Source organism: Hevea brasiliensis, unplaced genomic scaffold, assembly GCF_030052815.1.
Source record: "Hevea brasiliensis isolate MT/VB/25A 57/8 unplaced genomic scaffold, ASM3005281v1 Scaf1, whole genome shotgun sequence".
Lineage (NCBI taxonomy): Eukaryota > Viridiplantae > Streptophyta > Magnoliopsida > Malpighiales > Euphorbiaceae > Hevea > Hevea brasiliensis.
The window spans coordinates 871,117-894,888 of NW_026614585.1; positions in this window are offsets into that span (position 1 = coordinate 871,117).

A 23,772-nucleotide genomic window follows, 5' to 3' on the forward strand; every position below is an offset into this window, starting at 1 on the left:
TTTCCAAGCTTCCTTCCACACTTCTATACTCTGGTACTTCACCAAAACCCTAAAAAATATAGCAAGAGTCAAATTAATGCACATGCTAAAAATTTCTCCATTTAACACAATTATTTCAATAACTCTCTAAACATATACCTAATAGATAATTATACTTTAATCAACTGAATTAGGCATAAAGATACCCTAGAAACACTAAATGTGATGGAAGTAAAATTAATAAATTATGCACTTATCACACATCGGTCTCACTTAAGTACCACTTTCTAAGATAACATTTCCTAGACATGTAATTTATACAATCTTAATAGAATCAAGTCTACGGGTAAGCACCATCTTCCCATGCTACTACTACAGTACTAATGATTTATACCACAAAAGCATATATAGACAGGAGTCACCACCCGAATAATAATTGGACATATTCATTATTTCTTTCGAGGGACATCTAATTGAGGTATCAATTTTTGATAGGGTCATGGATGGTAACTTAATTCTTGCACAGGTTCCACAACCGTCATCACCATAAACCAATGTCTATGTTTGGGATAGTTTAGGCAGATCCCTCCAGGATAATAGCCAAAACAAAATTCTAGAAAATAAATTTTACAATTCTTCTAAGAATAAATTAAAGAATAATAATATTGATTGCGGGTAAAAATGAAGAGAAGAGAAAAGAAGAGAAGAGATAAAAGAGAAAAATTAATAGATTTATATTCCAAGCTACTTTTTATAAAGCATTTGTACCTCTTCGAGCATATAGAACAGCTCACTTTATCTATTAGAATAATTATATATATTTACTTATACCTTTTAGAATAGATATAATAGTTTACTTTGTATTTCTCAGAATAATTATATTTGTTCATTTACAGCTTTTAGAATAGAAACAATTGTTCACTTTGTATCTCTTAGAACAATTACATCTATTCTATTATACTTGTAACACCCCTACATGCATAGTTCTGTGCAAATCACTGTTTCAGTAATCAGTGTTGGTCCGGACCATTAAGAGGATTAGAACTATATTTAAGGCACCTAGAAAAGCCCTGAATGAAAATTAATAGTGATTACCAGAAGGTGAAGTATAAATAAGAAAAACAGACCATAAAAGGTGAAATGAGCCGGGAGTCACAACGATGAGTGATCGTACCTGAAAGTGACTGCGAGGTCAATTGTAACCCTAATTTTGTAATGCACATTGTGACACCGTAGTCCTAAGAATTATTAAGAAGCTGGTGGAAAAGAGAAAATCACAGAAAGGAGCTGAGAAATAGGTCAAATAATTAGATCAGGGTTCTTGAAGAAATACTGAATTATTAGTAAACCGGATCAAACCGGCGAGGGGCAAATTAGTCAATTCACCCCTAGAGGTGACTCATGGCCTAACTGTCTAATGAAATGTAAGAAATTAAAATTGTGATATATATAATTAAATTGAAGAAGTTATGGAAAAACAAAATAGAAAAAAATGAAAATTAAAACAATTGATGACATCATCATGATGATGCAACTATGACTTCATAGTTAATTTTAATTAAATTAACTAATTGACTAAGTCAAATTAAGGAATAAAAACAAAATTGAAAAGCCAAATTTTTGTCTTCTTCTTCCATTTGCCGTGGCCTCTCATCTCTCTCTCTCTTCTCTCATTAAATCCTCCATAGCTACTTAATTTCAAGCTTTTAAAGCTTGAATCAACCCCATAAATCTCACAATTTCCCTAAATAAAACTTGTTCTTAGATCTTGGCAAGCCTATTGAGAAGGAAATTTGAAGGAAAATAAAGGGAAATTGAAGCTTTGGGAAACTTCACAAGAGCTTAGTGACAAATTCTTCAATTATCTATTTGAATTCTTGTTTAAGTAATTGAAGTAAGTTAGAAATTATTGTAAATGAAACAAAAACACTATGTTTGGGATATAGAGGAAATTTCGGCCAAGATGTGGGGATTAGGGTTTGATGAGTTCAATTGAATTAAACTTGTATTATGGTGGTGTATGAGGTGGAAGACTTGATTCATGGAGTGAATTTGGTGTGAATTATGCAAATTGAGAAATTAGGGTTCTTGACCCTTAGGGAAATTGGGGAAAATTTGAGAATTTTTGAAATTGAAACAAATTGACCTAATTGAGACTCAAAATGGTCAATTGGGGCCAATTGGAGTGTGTTGGAATGGTGAGAAATAAAATCAAATTCGGATTGGTAGGAGTCCAATTTTAGACAGCCAGACCAAGGTCCACTTCAGGGACCCAAACTGTAATTCTGATACTCCAATTGGTGTGAGGCCAATTGGAGATGAAATTAAACACATTATGCCACGATTTTCATGCAGAAGCCAAGCCCTGAAAATTACTTTAAGTTAGTGAACAATTAGGTCAAACTTGAAATTGGCACACTGCCACTGTACAAAAATGATCAAATGAACAGTATTTGTTTATTTGGCCATAACTTGGTGTAGAAAGGTCTAAATAACCTGATTTTTACACCATTGGAAAGCTATGACATAGTACTATAATTTTTATGAAGAATATAGACCCAAATTATTCCCATAACCAAGTTAATTTGTCATCCAAAATTGGGTCACCAAAACTGCCAGAACTAGAATTGTGCCCAGAATTCTGGGTTACAACCAATCCGGCCAGCCTTAGAAAAATAGGCATAATGTGAGCTACAAAACTCCAAATGGAGTGATATAAAAAGGGAATTAAAGCTAAGACAATAAGGAACAACTTTGATGAAGGGCACTTAACCAAATTCCAAGAGTAACCAGATCAATGGAATAGTAGAATATAGTGATTCAAAACTGAAAATTTACAATTTCTCTTTGGAGGCTTTGAAATTAGAATGGCAAACAATGCCAACAAATGTGACACTCAAAATGTGGTATGTGGGTGCAATTAGAGTTAATAAACCTATTTAGTATGAAAAAGTCAACATTTTGACTTGAATAGTGTAATGAATAGTGCCACTATAAACAAAAATGTAAAGAACCCAAATTTATAAACCGTAATGGGTAGGATAAGTCTGCAAAAATTTAATTATTGGAATCAGTTATTAGAAATTATTTGGATGGATACTGAAACACTGTAAAATTATGTGTTTCAGTTAAAAAGAGGTCTTCGAAGGAAGGAAGAAAAATTGAATTAGATCAAGACAATCAAAAGAGGCTTGTGCACAACTAGTTTTCAATTTATAAGGTTTTGCATATCTCATTTGATTAAATGATCTTATGTTCTTTATGTATTATGTTTATCAAGTATTGAATTTATTTTAACAATTATTGAAATTTGTTATGATATGAATGAGTTTAGTTTTGGTAAATGGATTAATTATGATTTTATTTTTGTTATGGATCGAATAAAATTTGCTTTGGAAAAATTTTAATTGTAAAATGATTTACATGGAAAAAGGACAAATTATGCTTTGAATTGTGATGGGCATGGAAATTATCGGTTATTGGAATTGGCATTGATTGAATTGTATTATGATTTTATGCTCACAAAAAGGATAATGAAATTTATTATGATGATTTATATCTCACTACAAGTGCTCGACATGTTATTATCCGTCCCTCCTTTGTTGAGAAGACACTGGAGTTAGCTTTGTTTTGATTACCATGGTACGTGCACATGCTTAGATCTTCCTCTTATCAGAGGTTAGATCTAAGTTAAACTTGGCCCTTTTCGGAAGTAATTTGTTATGGATGTAATATGCATAATTCGATCTCCCTGACCATAGGGAGTTAGAATCACTTTGAAGATGGCCCTTACGGATTAGTCCTGCATAAAGTTAGTGAGAATAAAAATGGTTTTTGAAAAGTAAGCAATGGTGATTTTAAAATGATACTTGGGTATAATTGATTTGAAAGAGATTATTTGTTTAATTGGTTTATACTTTTATTCCTTTACTTGTTTTGTAATAATTATTTTCATAGTTGATGGAATTGTTTCAAATGTCCAATTAAGTTTGGAAAAAGAAAATTCAATTATTGACTTTGATTTTATGATTTGTGAAGAAATTAACATTTCCAACCTTTGCTCTGAATTGTCAATATATATATATTTAAAGTGTATATATATATATATATATACACTTTAAATTATAGTTGTTCACCACTGAGTTCACCACTCAGCGATAGCTTTGTATGCTGTCGCAGGTGAAAGGAATAAAGAGCAGCTGAGTAAGAATCCTTGAAGACATATTGGGACTAGCTCCGGGTATATCATAGGTATACCCTAGTGTATTAGATTTTGATGTATTCATGTAATTATATGTATGTAGTTTTATTTCAGCAGTTGTACAAAAACTCTTATAAAATATTTTAGTATGTAATTAAATGTAAATTATTGTAATATAAATTTAACATTTTATTTACCTGTATAGTTTTGTAATATTAATTTTATTACCTTAATGAATGTAATATTCAAAATTCTTTCTGAGTTTGGTAATGAATGAATTGTTTCCTTTATGATGAGTTTGACTTGAAAATTGAATTGAGTTGCTTGTATTGAATTGGGAGATGAAATTGAGTTTATTGGAGTTGTGGTTGAGAAAACATATTGAAAGTGTTTTTCTTTTCAGGTTTGAAGAACTATTTTCTTAAAAATACAATCGGCACTCTGCCAAAAATTTGAAAAATTTTCGTAACACCAGATTTTAATCGAGGATTTGATCCATGACCAAAATTTCAATTAAAGGTTTTTTAATAAATATTCAACATTCCCACCACTATAAAAATGATCAGAAAGTGTTTTAAAATCCCTTATAGTATATTTAATGGGTTACAAGTAGGCGAAGTACGGTAATTCATTAAGTGTACTACGGGATCATGTTACATCTTATGAGGAGTAGGGTGTGACATGTTTAGTGGTATTAGAGTAGGTTTTAAAGTAAATTTTGAACTGTGAATTTGAAATATTTTTCGGCAAATACAACTGCTCAAATGTTTGATACATATAGTACATTTACATCATAAATATGAACTGATGGGAGAAATCTCCTTGTGTTAGTTGTACAAGAAATAGAAAATCCTATGAAAAGATATGAAAGAGAAGAATGAGACAATAGAACAGTATGTGACGACGAAAGTACAAGGTGAGGCCCCAACTCTTCAGAGTGTTGGAGGCCCAATTGTACCAGCCCCACTTGTACAAATTACCACACAAATGGCCCAGCAAATGGCTGATAATCTATTAGCCCAAGCCCAAGTATAAACCCAACCCCCACAAGGGCAACATAAACTAGAGAAAAGTGAGAAACCTATGGGTCAGAGTTCGGGTAATAATTTAGGAAAAAGAAATCATTTTGAGGGACCCTGAGTTCCTAAGTATGACGGAGGCAGATCTTCGAGGTAGAAGCAATTGAGAACTAGTCGGCAAAGAACCAGAAGTTCCTACCCCATTCGTACCTGTGACATTTTGTGGTAAGTTACATGGGAGTATTTGCCACAAGGCTACTGGAGCCTACTACAATTGTGGTAAAATCGGGCATTACGCCAGAGATTGTACTAAGGCATGTCGACCTATGTCACATACTACCCTAGAAGGATTAGTCCAAGATTCTGCTTACAGAGATTCATAGATAATTAGTGGAGGCAGAGGTTAAGGTAGAGGTGGTGTTACTGACAGCCAAGGCACAAGGCATCAATCTGAACGGAGAAGTACACCAACTCGAGTGTACCTCACGCATCAAGAGAGCAAAGTAGAGACTTCAGACATAGTTGCTGGCATGTTTTTAATTTTTAAAAGGAATAATTATATATTATTTGATTTTCAACTCTATTTACTTATATACTAACGTTAGGAATTATATATTTTGCTGCTATTTCTTTGCATAGAAATAAATTTTGATTCTTTAGTGACTATTCCTTTAAGATAAAGACTACTGTAATAAGTGTGATTGAAATTAGTTTTGGAAGAGTTTGTCAGTGAAAAGTATTTGCTAGCATACAATAATTTATAAAGCTAATTGGTGAGCCTATTTAATGTAAGACAAGATGACCTAAAAGTAAGTTACAGTAATAGAATTGCTCTAGATTAGGGCAAAGATGTTACTGTTAGTAATTGTCCATGGATATTGTAATCAGAATAAGTTTAGGATATTAGTGGATTCGAAAAGGATAAAAAAAAATAGGAAAGTTTGATCTATTGGAATGTATTGTAGTAACTATGCAATGTTCTTAATGTTTATACTGTAAGCTGCAGATTACAGTACCAACTTAGGATTATTGTATAGAGCTATGTACTACCCGATAGTGCACTAAGATAAGGATATTTGTAAACGGTATCTATTTTGGTATAGTTATGATAGGACAGAATTTTATTAATGGAAATGAGGTTGAAAATCCTACATAAGGATTTAAAACTCTAAAGTAAAAATATCAAAAGATCATAGGTATGAGATAACTAGAGTCATTGACTCGATTATCTAATACGAGCTACAGTACATTGGGAATTGCTATAAGATTACTAATTGCATTATAATTATAAATTTAAGATAACCTTTATACAGTAAAGTCATCTGGTCTTTGGTATGGGGTTTATAGTTATTTTGGTATTGTAATGAACTTTTGCCTAAAGTCTACAACTTGTGTAGCAATAAGACACAAAATATGATTTTGCTCCCCCGAAAGAGACAGGATGCTATGGATGATAATTATAACTTGCAAAATAATAATAATAATAATAATAATAATAATAATAATAATAATAATAATAATAATAATAATAATAATAATAATAATTGGCCAGGAATTTCTTAGAGAGAGCATAATTCTATTGCGCGGGCCATAATGACTAGATTATGATTGGTATATAACAAGAGAAAAAGGAGAGTTTTGTAGACCCCCTTCTTAAGATATTAGAGGCTAGTTTATAGTTAAGTAGAAAAGAAGACACTAATTTCAAATCAGTGAAAAATAAGCTATAGAATATCGATAGATAAAAGAAATGTGAAAGTAAAAATTTAAATAGTTGGCTCAAATGCAACAAAGAAATATTACGATTATTAGAATTTCAAATCAGTGAAAAATAAGCTATAGAATATCGATAGATAAAAGAAATGTGAAAGTAAAAATTTAAATAGTTGGCTCAAATGCAACAAAGAAATATTACGATTATTAGTGAGAGTGCTGACTAGAATGGTCAAAGGACCAGATCAGAGTAATATCGAAGTATAGCGGATTTATTAGGGATGTTAAGAGGTACTAAATTTTGACTCGATAGTCGAGTTAAGGAATAAGATAAGACTGAGGAATGAAATAATTAAAGTTAATTTATGGAATAGAAAAAGAAGTAAATAGAAAAGTAAGGATGAGGATGGTAAAAAGGAATAACATTAGGAAAAATATTTATTGTAGCATAAAAGCATAGAAGCATGAACTTTGGAGTAAGTTAACTTTGAACAGTGTTAAGAACCCAACCATGGAGATCAAAAGCATAGGATAAGGGTTAACCCCTGTTATCCCAATTTTAAGTTAAATAAGGTAGTATGGGGATAATATCCATTTAAGTTATAACAATGAGAGACACTAGTTGAGGATTGCCATCAGGGCAAACAACTTACTTAAGACACGAAATGGTATCCTGAATTATTCTATCAAGTAAGAAATAAGTTAAACAAAAGCAAATAAGATGGTATAAAATGGCACATAGGCATAGATTCGAAATAAAGTTGGCAAGATAACAGTTATGAATCTATGGCCAATGATTAGATAAGTAATTCTAATATGACCACAATGGTCATTTAATAAGGAACTTGGCACATGAGGTGAAGTAGTCGGGAAATAAATAAGTACCATTGGGTAAAGTGTTATGGACAATCATTCAGACTATGAAGCTACATAGAAATGTGAGAAAGACATGAGAAAACAATACATATGACTATTTAAGGACTAACAGTGAGCAAAATTTCAAGGACGAAATTTCTTTTAAGGGGGGGAGAATTGTAACACCCCTACATGCATAGTCCTGTGCAAATCACTGTTTCGGTGACTAGTGTCGGTCCGGACAATTAAAGGATTAAAACTATATTTAAGGCACCTAGAAAAGCCCTGAATGAAAATTAATAGTGATTACCAGAAGGTGAAGTATAAATAAGAAAAATATACCATAAAAGGTTAAATGAGTCGGGAGTCACAGCGATGGGTGACCATACTGGGAAGTGACTGCGAGGTTAATTGTAACCCTAATTTTGTATGGGATATTGTAATACCCCAGTCCTAAGAATTATTGCAAAGCTAGTAGAAAAGAGAAAATCACAAAAAAGAGCTGAGAAGTAGGTCAAATAATTAGATCAGAGTTCTAGAAGAAATAATGAATTATTAGTAAATCGGATTAGACCGGCGAGAGGCAAATTGGTCAATTTACATCTAGAGGTGACTCATGGCCTAACTGTCCAATGCAATGTATGAAATTAAAATTGTGAAATATAAAATTAAATTGAAGAAGTTATGGAAAAACAAAAGAGAAAAAAATGAAAATTAAAACAATTGATGACATCATCATGATGATGTAACTATGACTTCATAATTAATTTTAATTTAATTAACTAATTGACTAAGTCAAATTAAGGAATAAAAACAAAATTAAAAAGCCAAATTTTTATCTTCTTCTTCCATTTGCCGTGGCCTCTCATCTCTCTCCCTTCTCTCACTAAATCCTCTATAGCTACTTAATTTTAAGCTTTTAAATCTTGAATCAACCCCATAAATCTCACAATTTTCCTAAATAAAACTTGTTCTTAGATCTTGGCAAGCCTATTGAGAAGGAAATTTGAAGGAAAAAAAAAAGGGGGAAATTGAAGCTTTAGGAAACTTAACAAGATATTAGTAACAAATTCTTCAATTATCTATTTGAATTCTTGTTTAAGTAATTGAAGTAAGTTAGAAATTGTTGTAAATGAAACAAAAACACTATGTTAGGGATATAGAGGAAATTTCGGCCAAGATGTGGGGACTAGGGTTTGAGGAGTTCAATTGAATTAAACTTGTTTTACGGTGGTGTATGAGGTAGAAGACTTGATTCATGGAGTGAATTTAGTGTGAATTATGCAAATTGAGAAATTAGGGTTCTCAACCCTTAGGGAAATTGGGGAAAATTTGAGAATTTTTGAAATTGAGACAAATTGACCTAATTGAGACTCAAAATGGTCAATTGAGGCCAATTGGAGTGTGTTGGTGTAACATCCTCATTTTCATAGCCCGTACATCCTACTGTTCCGATGGCTAATGTCTGCTTTGGAAAGTCGGAATGTTTGGAACTACACTTAATTGAGAGTGAGGAAGCATAAAATAATGAAATATGTGATGAAAAATTAAAGAAAAATAAAAGAGATAAAATGTGACTAAGTTAAACGAGCTAAACCCGTAGCGATGGGTGACCGCACCAGGAAGGCCGTTGCCGACCCCAAGACTGCGGGGAACTCTCGGAATTAAATTTCAGGACGTGAGTAAAGGTTTATTGAAACATAATTGACACTAAAATTATCAAAGAAAAATTAATAAATTAATAGAAAGAAAAATGAAAAATCGAGAAATAGACAAAAATTGGTGTTATCGAAAAATTGGGAATACAACCCAAAGTGGGGCACTTTGGTCATTTGACACCTAGAGTTACCTTTTGACCTCAATGTCCATTAAAAATAAATGATATTACACTTTAGAAATGTCATGAAAAATTTGAAATGAGATACATTATGTAAATAGTGAAAGAATTGAGATAAAGGTGCAAATAATGAAACTTTGAATAAATAAATAATAAAACTAATCCTAGTGCCCCACTAACTACATCATAAGAGACATATATATGGATTTAGTGGACAGAAAATGTCACACCCTACCCCTCTGTAAGGCATAACATGATCCCGTAGTATACCTAATGAATTACCAACTTCGTCTACTGATAACCCATTAAATACACTATAAGGGATTTTAAAACTTTTCTTACTTCTTTTTTTACAGTGGTGAGTATAATTTACAGGTGTTAAAAACCTTTTTGAACTGAAGTGAAATAGCTAACACATTTGAATTACTTGGACTTTCTGTAAAAATTTTTAGCAGAGTGCCATCTGTATTTTGCATAAAACAGTTCTTCAGGAAACCTATAAAAAGCACTTCAATATATTTCTCAATCCCAACTCCAACAGTTAAACAACACAATATTTTTCTCAACTCAATTCCACAATAATTTTTCAAAGACTGAGATTAAAGAGATACAGTACAAATTTTAAAAATCAAAATAACTCATAATTTATTTTACAACTTTAAGGTACAATTTTATTTTACAACTGCTCAAACCAAGAACAAAATATACATACAGTGAATATACATTACAGTAGAAAATGCAAAATGGAGTATACTCAATATACCCGATGCTCTCTCGCGGAATGCTCTAGCAGCCTAGTCTGTTGCCCTGTCCGTCTATCTACCTGCGACAGCAATGAAAAGCTATCGCTGAGACAATGTCTCAATGGTGCACAACATTAACCAAATACAACTTTAAATCACAATTCATAAGTTAAATAAATAGTGGATACGTAAAACCATAGTTAGATTCAAGACAATAAATGTCACAAGGAATTTAAACTCTATTTTACAATATCACAATAAATCTCAGAGATCAAAACATAGTTAAATTCAAAAGACAGTGAATGTCAATAAGAATTTAAACTCCATTTCACAATCTTACAATACATATCAATAAATCACACAAAGCTTAATCATGTTCCAAAGTTCAATTCGTCCCAAAAGCCGATGGCTAATGAGGTATTCAATTCATCCCAAAAGTCAATGACTAATGAGGAATAACATAGCTAGCTAGCAAAAATATGAGTACTCATCCAATTCGTCCTCAACAGGCACACACCTCAACACTTCAGCCAGAGAGGGAATTCAATTCGTCCCACTAGACAAGCTAGCGAGGAATACAATCAATATACATGATAGCTGTGGTTTCAAACCATTTCCAATGCTTTTCAATCAATAAGTATCCATCAATATCATTTAAACAATTTCTCACAATTTCAAACCATTTACAGTGCTTTTCAAGCGATAAATATCCATTCAAACACATTTCCACAATTTAAAACAATAATGTACAAATAGTCATAATTCATTTCAATTGAAAAATTCAAAAGAAATAGTTGCTGTGCACAAACCTCTGATAACTGTCTCCTGGTATTGACTCAGTGTTTCCTTCCCTTTTCCTGAGTCTTTGCTAACTGAGAAACACAATTTGAAGTGTTTCAGTACTAAATTAAACTGTCTCTAACGATAATGCTTGATAATTAATTCACTGAATTCTAATATTTGCTTAGTCAACCTAAGATGTCGACTCTCGATGCATTCCAAGTAAATTAGGTTTTAATGTTATTAATATGTCACATTCGATAGTATTTTAGAGTTGGTACATGTTACCAAGTTCATTTCCATGTATACTGCATTTTCTTGCAATTTGTTGGATTCCGAGATACTAGTTTGACCTAGCCGGACGACCTAGTTTCCTTGGTTTTCGGGTTTTGGTCAAAACTACAAACTTGTAGATCTATGTCTTATGGAACGCGGGGCAAAATTTCAGGTCATTCTGAGTTATGTAGACCAAGTTATGGTCATTTTACTATTGCTAGTCAAATTGCACCAAAATTGGTCACTTTAGGTCATTTTAGGTCATTTTAGGTTCGGCCAGTTTTTGGACCCGAACTTGTGCAAGCTGTTTGACTTGCTTATGGTCATTTCTGGGCTTTGGTGTCTTCATAATACTTGTAGATATGGGTCTTAACTATTCATGGTTAAAATTTCAGGTCAATTGGACCAGTTTTGAGTGAGTTATGGCCTAAATATTAACTGCTGCCCAAATGGTCAATTTTCAGGCCTCAATTGCACTTAATCCGGATTTGGTCATTTTTCAAGCTACCTTGCAAGCAGAATTTTGGCAAGCTTCCTTCATGAAAGTTGGCACATTTTGTGCCTAGTTTCACCTCCAATTGGTCTCATACCAATTGGAGCCACACACTTAAGTTATAGGCCTAAAACACAAACTGCCTTATTGCATTTCTTTCATACACATCAAGCATCACTTTTAACACTTACCAAACTTAACATTCAAACCAATTCTGGTTGTACCACAACCTAAACATAATTTACAACATTTTATAGGTCATTTTGGCAGCTTACAATTACATTCAATGTGCACCAATAAGTGCAGAATTTGTCCAACTCAATTTACAACAATTCAATCACTAATTCATGCTCATTTACATATCCAACTTCACACCATCATACATGCACTCAAACTGCCATAACCCCTATCACAATTTAACATCATTATTCCATAAACCAAGCATGAATTCCAGCATTCTTTAAGAGCTAACAAACTGCCACAATGGTACATTTACATTCCATTAATTTCTAAGCTTTAAATTTCATTTCACATTTACATATATTAAGTATAATCACCCAAATGATTTCCCATACACATAAATATTTAATCAACCTTTTAATCCACCATTTACAAGCAAGAGTAAACTATCTTCAAGGTGTTTCCATGGCTACTAAAAGTACACATTCCCATTCAACATCAAACCTAAAAAATTTCTTCATAAATCAAACACCCATAACACCCTTACAAACTTTAACAAAGCAACAATCAAAAACTCAAACTTACCTATGGATGAGACTTCTTAAATCTTCACCAAAACTTCTTGAAATTGCTATCAAACTCTTCCTTGTGATGTGGGGATAAATTTTAATGAAGCAACCTTGGTGTTTGGAGGTGAAATGGAGAGGATGATGAAGCTCCTTCAAATTTCGACAATGGAGGTTTCTAAGGCTTTCATTTCAGCAATGGTGATCTTCAAAGGTTGAAGATGAAGTTTTAGTGGAGCAATCTGCCCACTTAATACATATTATAATCCTTAGTGGTCCACTCACATGAAATCAATTATATTATATGCTTAAATATGTTAATTACCTAATTTGAACCCCATTTTTGCTATTTATATTAGGTACCCCTAATTTAATTTTTCATTATATTTTCCAAGTGTAATATTATTTATTTTTAATGGACATTTAGGTCAAAAGACAACTCGGGATGTCAAATGACCACAATGCCCCTGTTCGGATTGCATTCCCGATTTTTCGGTAACACCGAGTTTTGTCCGTTTTTCGATTTCTCACTTTTCTTTGTACTAATTATTTAATTTTTCTTTGATATTTCTAATGATATTTATACTTCAATAAATATTTATTTGAGTCCTAAAATATTTTTCAGGGTTCCCCGCAGTCCAGGGCTAGTCAATGGTCCACGCCGTGACTTCCCGGTGCAGTCACCCTTTGCTAGGGTTCTCGGCTCGTTTAACTTGGTTACATTTCTTTGCTATTATTTTTCCTTTGTTTTTCTTGTATTTTCTCTTCTTGTATTCCATTATTTTATGTCTCCTCACACATATCGAAGTGTAGTTCTAGGCATTCTAGCTGTCCAGACAACACTGGTCATTGGAACAGTAGAATGCACTACCGAACATAGGGGTGTTACAGAAAAAGGGTCATCTTCAACCTTTAAAGTTTTGGCCAAATTGAACCACCATGGAAGTCCACCATGGCCGAACTCCTTCCATCACCATGCACCATTGATTAAGCCATCCTTTCCACTTGGACCCTTCATTAAAGCTTGCCTAATCACCTTGGGGAAGATATTGGCAATAAGAAAAACAAGATTTGATAAAGTTTGATCAAGCACAAAAAAGGTTAGTGCTTAATCTTCCCATTTTCCTTCACTAATTCTTGTGTTGAGCTTTGGGTAAGTTAAATTGCTAAGAAAAATTAAGGAAATGATTGAGTATTGGTGAACCTTAGTTTTGGAAGCCATAAAAATGCATGGTTAGTGACTTATTCTTATATTTATATGGATGGGAATTAAGGTTGATTAACTCAATGGAAGTTGTAGTAGGTTAATATCCAAGTGTGTATATGTTAGTGCTTGAATTAAGGGTTTAATAGTGGGACTTTGATGCCTTAGTAAACTGCCATGTTGGGCAGCCTTAAATATCATGAATTTGTGTGTGAGTTTATGAAATTTATCAATGAAATATGATGGTGTTGAATGGTGGCCAGTTTGTGTAATTGCCATGGAAGTGTATGTGTGATATATGTATTATTGTATATTGAATTTGGATTGAAGTAAATGATAAACATTAATGGTGTATTGTATGCATTGAGCACTTGAGTATTCTACCCAAAATGCTTGCTGGAATGGTGTACAATATATATAGAAGTGCCATGATTAAATGTTGAAGTATTGGGAGAAGGAGGATTGTCAAAATTGGAAGTGTGATGTTCAAATGCAGGTTGTATATGTTGGCAGCACCTAAATTAGGTCACAAATGCAAAACTTTGAACCTAATTGGTATGAGGCCAATGGGGGGGTGAAACTAAACACCAAATAGGCCAACTTTCATGCAGAAATGTTGCCAAAATTTTGCCTAGAAACTGACCTTAAAAATGACCAAATCTAGAATGGCAACCTTGCAAACCTAGATTTTTGACCATATGAATAGTAGTCATTAGGATGACCATAACTCACTCAAAACAGGTCCAATTGACCTGAAAATTTTACCATGGATAGCTTAGACATAGAGCTATAACTCTTATGAAGACACCAAAGCCCAGAAATGGCCGGAACCAAGTCAAATAGCTTGCACAATTTCGGATACCAAAACTGCCAGAACTAAAAGTGACCTAAAATAGACTAAATTTTGCACTAAAGGTGCAATCTGTTCAGCCTTAGTAAATTAACCATATCTTGGTCTATACAACTATGAATGACCTAAAATTTTGCCCAGAGTGCAATAAGACATAGAGCTATAATTCTTATGAAGACACCAAAGCCCAAAAATGGCAAGAACCAAGTCAAATAGCTTACACAATTTTGGGTACCAAAATTGCCTGAACTAATTGTGACCTAAAATTGACTAAATTTTGCACTAAAGGTGCAATTTGTCAAGCTTTAGTAAATTGACCATATCTTGGTCTATACAACTCAGAATGACCTGAAATTTTGCCCTGAATGCAATAAAACATAGAGATACAATTCTTATGAAGAAACCAAAGCCCAAAAATGGCAAGAACCAAGTCAAATAGCTTGCACAAGTTCGAGTACCAAAACTGCCAGAACTAAATGTGACATAAAATTGACCAAATTTTGCACTGAAGGTGCAATCTGTCCAGCTTTAGTAAATTGACCATATCTTGGTCTATACAACTCAAAATGACCTAAAATTTTGCCCAGAGTGCAATAAGACATAGAGCTACAATTTTGCTTCTTTGACCAGAAGCTAAAAACCAAGCGAAATAGGACTTTAAGCTAGACCAATCTAGCACACAAAAATTGAGAATTTGACATTTACATACAATGATGCTTGATGTAATTTGGCAATGAATGCCAACTTGTAAAAAGGGTAAATTGCATTATATTGACAGCATATTGAATTGTAAATTGTGATATGATGATACTAGAATCAACTTATCCATGGTGTATAAAAAGGTCAACATTTTCATTGACCAGTGAATTGTATAATGACTAGTAAACCCTGAAAATAGAGAAATAAATATTTAATCTTGTAATATGCCCTAGTTTGCCTAGTTGACTAGTTTGGATAGGTTGCCATGCCATAGGATTCTGACAGCTGTTCTGTAAATGGCTTTACGTCATATTATATTTTATGGCTTATTACGCCATACTATGATTTTAATAGCCTATGGCTATACATATTATTTTATTATACTCGGCTTAATGCCTGATTGATTATATGGCTTTTTAGCCGCACTGTTTGCACACTGGGAGATACTTTGTGATAGATGGTGTGATGGCCCGAGGTACTAGGTACCCAGTACTAGTATATCCATTTATCCAGTCTAGTCAGTGTATAGGCTACATGGGCAGTCAATTAAAACATTATTCAATTCAGGAAGTTAAGTTAAGTATATGGAAATTTCTATACAATTAAATTAAGCATTGAATGAAATGAGTAAAAGAGATTAGCAATAGAAACATAACAAAGATACAATTTGCAGAACCGTAGAGACTTAAAATACAATATAGTTAGAATAATGAATTCCTGGATATCTGAATTATGATTTATTTCTTTCTTTATTTGTAGATATTATTTCTTGTTATACTATTGCACCACTAAGCAGAAATTCTTAGCGCGATGGAATTGCTTTCTCGCGCAGGTACTAAAGGTAAAACCAGTAGACTGTCGACTGAGATTTTTAGAGTCCAGATCTATAGAAGTGTCAGAAGAGTTCAAGATTGTTACCTCCTCGGCAATGCATGTAGATAGGGCTCATTTTAAGCATGTTTTATAATCTGTACATTATAATTACTGCTATTATTGTAATGTGAATTAGTAATTGTAACTTCATTTGTCTATCTTGTACTTGATAAATTTATGTACTTAATTGGAAAATTTGTATAAGTTAATGAAATATAAGAATTTTGATATTTAAATTGATTATCTAATCATAATGATTCTGAATGAGAATGAGTTTGAGAAATTTTGAGACTGAATCTGAGTTTGAGAAACTGATGAGAATGCTTTAAGATAATTTGAGTTATGAATTTGAGCATATATTGAAATTGTTTTTGGCAAGTTCAGAAGAACTGTTAGTCCAAATTACAGCTGGCACTCTGCCATATTATAGTTAAAATTTTTGAAATTTCCAAATTAATTAGATTTTGATAAAAGTAAAAATAGCCTAAACCTTAAATAAAGTTTTTGAATAAATAAATCAAGAACTGTAATGAAATCAGATAAGATCAGGTGCTCCGGCACGCCATGTAGCACGCTTTGCTCGACTACACTGTAGACGGACGAGGGCTGTTTTATTTAGTGGTATCAGAGCACGGTTTAGGCGTTCCTAGGCACAGATCAGTAGAAAGAACTAGTGCGCATATATGCATTGCATTCATAAGAGTCGAGGTGACACTAATGTAGATCTGTTTACTTTTGATTATTCAAGGTTAAGATAAGGACTCAGAGTCGCAGAGGGCGTTAGAAAAAAAAGTAAAAAACCTAGTTCATGAGGTTATAACGTAGTGACTACGTAATGTTCTCAATGTTTGTATTGTAAGCTATAGATTATAGTACCGACATGAGATTATTGTATAGAGCTACGTGCTTCCTCATGGTACAATAAACTAAGAACATTTGTAAGTAATTTATAATTTGATACAGTTATGCCCGAATAGAGTACTATTACGAGAAATAAATGTGAAAATTCTAGTCAGAAATTTAAAACTTCAGAACTAGCCTGTCGAACGACTACACTTGTAAGGTAGTTAGAGTCAGTGACTCGGTTACATTAATGTGAACTACCTGTACCACAGTAATTGCTATAAGCTTAGAGATATCAGTACGACTTATCATTCTCAGACGGATGGACAGTCAAAACGAGTAATTTAGGTAAATTCTGAAACTCATTGAGTTCCTATAAACAATGAAATGAAATGATAATAATAACCTGTAATATGTGACAAGCCCTCGAGAATATACTGAGCACTTGTGTCATTGAATCTGAGGGGAGATGGGACAGATACCTCCCACTAATAAAATTTGTATACAATAACAAGTGTAATGCTAGCATACAAATGGCACCCTATGAAACACTGTAAGGGAAAAAGTGCAGAACACCAGTACGTTAAACTGAGTAGGAAAAAGATATCTAGACATTGATATAGATTCTTATAATTATTTTGATATTTTTTTCAGAAAAGAATGATTTAGGTATTTGAAAATATATTTAGAAGTTGTAGTGTTATTCCCTCTAGAAGCAAGAATAAATACCTTTCATTTATGGAGTTTGTGTATAGTGATATTTATTAAATAAGCATGAAGATACCAAGGCATAAGGTCTTGTATGAGATAAATGCAGAATACCTAGACAATGGCAAGTTAACAGAATTGGAATTGGTAAAAGAGACTGAAGGACTGGTAAAGAATCCTAGTATGAGAGATCAAGAAACTATTTAATAAAAGAATTTTATGAGTAGGAATACTAAAGGCAGAGGAAAACAATGATGGGAAAGTGAATAAAATTATGAGATAATGATAAGCTTAGTTGTTTGAATCCGATGAATTTCGAGGACAAAATTCCTTTTTAGAGGGGAAGAGTTGTAACATCCTCATTTTCGTAGCCCATACATCATACTGTTCCGAAGGCTAATGTCTGCCTCAGAAAGTCAGAATGTTTGGAACCACACTTAATTGACAATGAGGAAGTATAAAATAATGAAATATGTGATGAGAAAAATTAAGAAAAAATAAAAGAGATAAAATGTGACTAAGTTAAACGAGCCGAACCCGTAGCGATGGGTGACCGCACTAGAAAGGCCGTTGCCGACCCTAGGACTGCGGGGAACCCTCGGAATTAAATTTCAGGACATGAGTAAAGGTTTATTGAAACATAATTGACACTAGAATTATCAAAGAAAAATTAATAAATTAATACAAAGAAAAATGAAAAATCGAGAAACAGACAAAAATCGGTGTTATCGAAAAATCGGGAATACAACCCGAAGTGGGGCATTTTGATCATTTGACACCTAGAGTTGCCTTTTGACCTCAATGTCCATTAAAAATAAATGATATTACACTTTATAAATGTCATGAAAAATTTAAAATGAAATACATTATGTAAATAGTGAAAGAATTGAGATAAAAGTGCAAATAATGAAACTTTAAATAAATAAACAATAAAACTAATCCTAGTGTCTCACTAACTACATTATAAGAGACATATATATGGATTTAGTGGACAGAAAAAGGGTTATCTTCAACCTTTAAAGCTTTGGCTGAATTGAACCTCCATGGAAGTCCACCATGGCCGAACTCCTTCCATCACCATGCACTAATGATCAAGCCATCCTTTCCACTTGGATCCTTTATTAAAGCTTGCCTACCCACCTTGGAGAAGATATTGGCAACAAGAAAAACAAGATTTAATGAAGTTTGATCAAGAACAAAAAAGGTTAGTGCTTAATCTTCCCATTTTCCTTCACTAATCCTTGTGTTGAGCTTAGGGTAAGTTGAATTGCTAAGAAAATTTGAGGAAATGATTGAGTATTAGTGAACCTTAGTTTTGGCAGCCATGAAAATGCATGGTTAGTGACTTATTCTTATATTTATATGGATGGGAATTAAGGTTGATTAACTCAATGAAAGTTGTAGTAGGTTAATGTCCAAGTGCGTGTATGTTAGTGCTTGAATTAAGGGTTTAATAGTGGGACTTTGATGCTTTAGTAAACTGCCATATTGGGCAGCCTTAAATATCATGAATTTGTGTGTGAGTTTATGAAATTTATCATTGAAATATGATGGTGTTGAATGGTGGCCAGTTTGTATAATTGCCATGGAAGTGTATGTGTGATATATGTGTTGTTGTACATTGAATTTGGGTTGAAGTAAATATTAAACATTAATGGTATATTGTGTGCATTGAGCACTTGAGTGTTCTACCTAAAATGCTTGCTGGAATGGTGTACAATATATATAGAAGTGCCATGATTAAATGTTGAAGTATTGGGAGGAGGAGGATTGTCAAAATTGGAAGTGTGATGTTCCAATGCAGGTTATATATGTTGGTAGGACCTAAATTAGGCCATAAGTGCAAAACTGTGAACCCAATTGGTATGAAGCCAATGGAGGGTGAAACTAGACACCAAATAGGCCAACTTTCATGTAGAAATATTGCCAAAATTCTGCCTAGAAACTGACCTTAAAAATGACCAAATCCGGAATGGCAACCTTGCAAACCCAAATTTTTGACCATATGAACAGTAGTCATTAGGATGACCATAACTCACTCAAAAAGGTCCAATTGACCTGAAAGTTTTACCATGGATAGCTTAGACATAGAGCTACAACTCTTATGAAGACACCAAAGCCCAGAAATGGCCAGAGCCAAGTCAAATAGGTTGCACAAGTTCGGGTACCAAAACTGCCAGAACTAAAAGTAACCTAAAATAGATCAAATTTTGCACTAAAGGTGCAATCTGTCCAGCTTTAGTAAATTGACCATATCTTGGTCTCTACAACTCAGAATGACCTAAACTTTTGCCCAGAGTGCAATAAGACATAGAGCTACAATTCTTATGAAGACACCAAAGCCCAAAAATGGCAAGAACCAAGTCAAATAGGTTGCACAAATTCGGGTACTAAAACTGCCACAACTAATTGTAACCTAAAATTGACCAAATTTTGCACTAAAGGTGCAATCTATCCAGCTTTAGTAAATTGACCATATCTTGGTCTATACAACTCAGAATGACCTGAAATTTTGCCCATAGTGCAATAAGACATAGAGCTACAATTCTTATGAAGACACCAAAGCCCAAAAATGGCAAGAACCAAGTCAAATAGCTTGCAAAAGTTCGAGTACCAAAACTGCCAGAACTAAATGTGACCTAAAATTGACCAAATTTTACACTAAAGGTGCAATCTGTCCAGCTTTAGTAAATTGACCATATCTTGGTCTATACAACTCAAAATGACCATAGTGCAATAAGGCATAGAGCTACAATTTTACTTCTTTGACCAGAAGCTAAAAACAAAGAGAAATAAGACTTTAAGCTAGACTAATCTAGCACACAAAAATTGAGAATTTGACATGTACATACAATAATGCTTGAGGTAATTTGGCAATGAATGCCAACTTGTAAAAAGGGTAAATTGCATTATATTGACAGCATATTGAATTGTAAATTGTGACATGTTGATACTAGAATCAACTTATCCATGATGTATAAAAAGGTCAACATTTTTGTTGACCAGTGAATTGTATAATGATCAATAAACCTTGAAAATAAAGAAATAAATATTTAATCTTGTAATATGCCCTAGTTTGCCTAGTTTGTAACACCCCTGTTTGTATAGCCTAGTATATTTCACTGTTTCAGTGACCGGTGTCGGTCCGGATAATTAAGGGGATTAGAACCATACTTAAGACAACTAGATAACCTATAAACACAAATAATTAGTAATTGCCAATTAGTTAAGTATAAATAAGAAAAACATAACATAAGAAGTTAAACGAGCTGAGAGTCACAGCGATGGGTGACCTTCTCGAAAAGGACTGCGGTGTCATTTTAAACTCAAATTTCGAACCGTAAAATGTAATGCTGCGGTCCTTAGGACCATTACAAACACAGTAGAAAAGAGAAAATCACAAAAAAAAAACTGTTAAGCCAGTCAAATAATTAAGTCAGGGAGCCGAAATAAATATTGAATTATTTGCAAACCGGGATGAACCGACGAGGGGCAATTTGGTCAATTGACCCCGAGAGCTGACTCCTGACCTAACTGTCAAATAAAATCGGAGAAAAGAAAATTTTGAAATTGAGAATTAAATTAAAGAACTAATAGAAAAATAAATTGAAAAAAAAAAAATGAAAAAGTTAAAAAGGTGATGACATCATGCATGACATCATGCATGATGCCATAAAAATAATAATTAATATATTTAATTAATTAGATTTTTGGTCTTCCTAAGACATAAAAGAAAAGAAAAGAAAAGAAAAAAAAATAAAGTCATCTTCTTCTTCAAAAAAACGTGACCCATCTCTTTCCTCCCTTCCTCACCAAAAACCACCATTGAAGCTCATCTTTGAGCTTGAAGACTGCAAAATCCCACCATAGAAAATTGTCTTACCATGGTTAAAGTTTGTTTGGGCAACTAGAAAAGAAGATTCAAGGGAAAGAAAGAAGAAGAAAATTAAGAAAAGGGAGATTGAAAATTATGCATTCAAGGTTAGTAGCTAAACTCGGAAATTATAGTTTAATTTAAGTATTTATAACATGAAGAACATGGAAATATGCTTAAAATGAAAAGAAATTAATTATTGGAGGACTAGATGGAAATTCTAGCAGCTAGGGTGTCTAATGAAAAGCATGTGTTTTGATTGAATTTAATATGTTAGGCAAGCTTATGTGAATGTGGTAGTGAGATTGAAATGTTTAGATTTGGTTAAATGCAAAGAAATTGTGAACTAGGGTTTTGGACTTAGGGTTTAGAGACAAAATGGGAGAAATTGGTAAATGATGTCTTTGACCTAATGTGAAGTGAAAAATGATCATTTGTGACCTAATGAAGAGTGTTAGAGGTGTTTGAATCAAAGCCAAATTCGAATGGAGTATGCAGCATGACCAAATTTCCTTTGAGGGACCAAAAATGACATTTTACAAGTCCAATTGGTATGGGACCAATTGGGGATGAATATAGACACTAAATGACACAATTTTCATTTAGGAAGCATGCCCAAAAAGTGACCACAACCTAGTGAACAAATTGACCAAACTTGAAAAATCACAGTCTGCCTCTGTACAAACTGACCAAATGAATAATATTTGTTCATTTAGTCATAACTTGAGCTAGGAAAGTCTAAATGATCTGAAATTTTACCAATAGTTAGATGAGATATAGACCTAAAACTTTCATGAAGAACACAAACCCAAATTATGCCATTAACAAAGTCATTTGGCCACCCAAATTTGGTGACCTAAAACTGCCAGAACCAAAAATTGCCTAGAAATTCTGGGTTGTGTTCAATCCGGCAGCCATGGTTCAAATGGCTATAACTTGAGCTAAAAAACTTCAATTAGAGTGATTCAAAAAGGAGAATAAACTTAAGACAATAGGGAACATTTTCTATGAAGAAAGTTTTGCCAAATTCTAACAATAAGATGACCAATGGAACAGTGCAACCTTAGACACCAAAACTAAAATTTTATCAAATTTACTTAAAAGACTTAGAATTTGAATAAACAACCAAAACCAACAAATTTAGTGACCAAAATGTGGTATGTGGGTGAAGTTGAAATTTCCATACCTATTAAGCCTTAGAAAGTCAACATTTTGACTTGAATAGTGTAGTAAATAGTAACCCGAAACACAAAAATTTCAAGAACGTCGAGTTTAGCATGTTAGAGCTAGGTAAAAGTGAAGTTAAATTTATTTTTGGATTTATGCTAAGTTATGGTACTAAAACACTATAAAATTGTGTGTTTCAGTTGAAAAGAACACCGGGAAAGAACCTGAAGAATCGAGTCAAGGCCAAGAGGTGACTCGCTTGAGGTTTGTACACAACATCACTATGCTTTAAAATTCATTGATAAAGTAAATAAAATATGCATTTTACTTTTGCTTTGAATTGTTGAAAGTTTATTGTGACCTTATTTATGATGTTTTGATTTAAATTGTGAAAGTTATCGTGTATATTTGAAATGACAATGTTTAGCAAATTATTAAGATAAGTTTTGAAACCACAGTGTTATGACCATATATTTGAACACCTCACTAGCATGACTAGTGGGGGTAATTAGTTTCGAATTTTGATTCCTTCTCTGGAGAAGTGTTGAGGTATGCCAGTAGAAGAGGATGTGAATGGATATCCATATATTTGAGCTAGCTAGCCTTGTGATGTGATTTCTCTTTAGCCTCTGGCTACTGAGATTCTACTTGTTTCGAATGGCATGATCTAACTATGGGTTTTATGAAATATGATTTGATACTTCAAAATGAAATTGTTTGGGACTAAAATCTCATAATGCATGATTTGTATTTAATTCTCATGTTCAGTCAAATTTTTGAATAAATGTGATTTAAGTTCTGCATAAAGATTATTTTAGTATGTTGTGCACCACGGAGTCCTAGTACTCAGTAATAGCTTTTATTGCTGTCACAGATATAGAACTAGAGGAGCAGTAGACTGAGCTGCTGAGG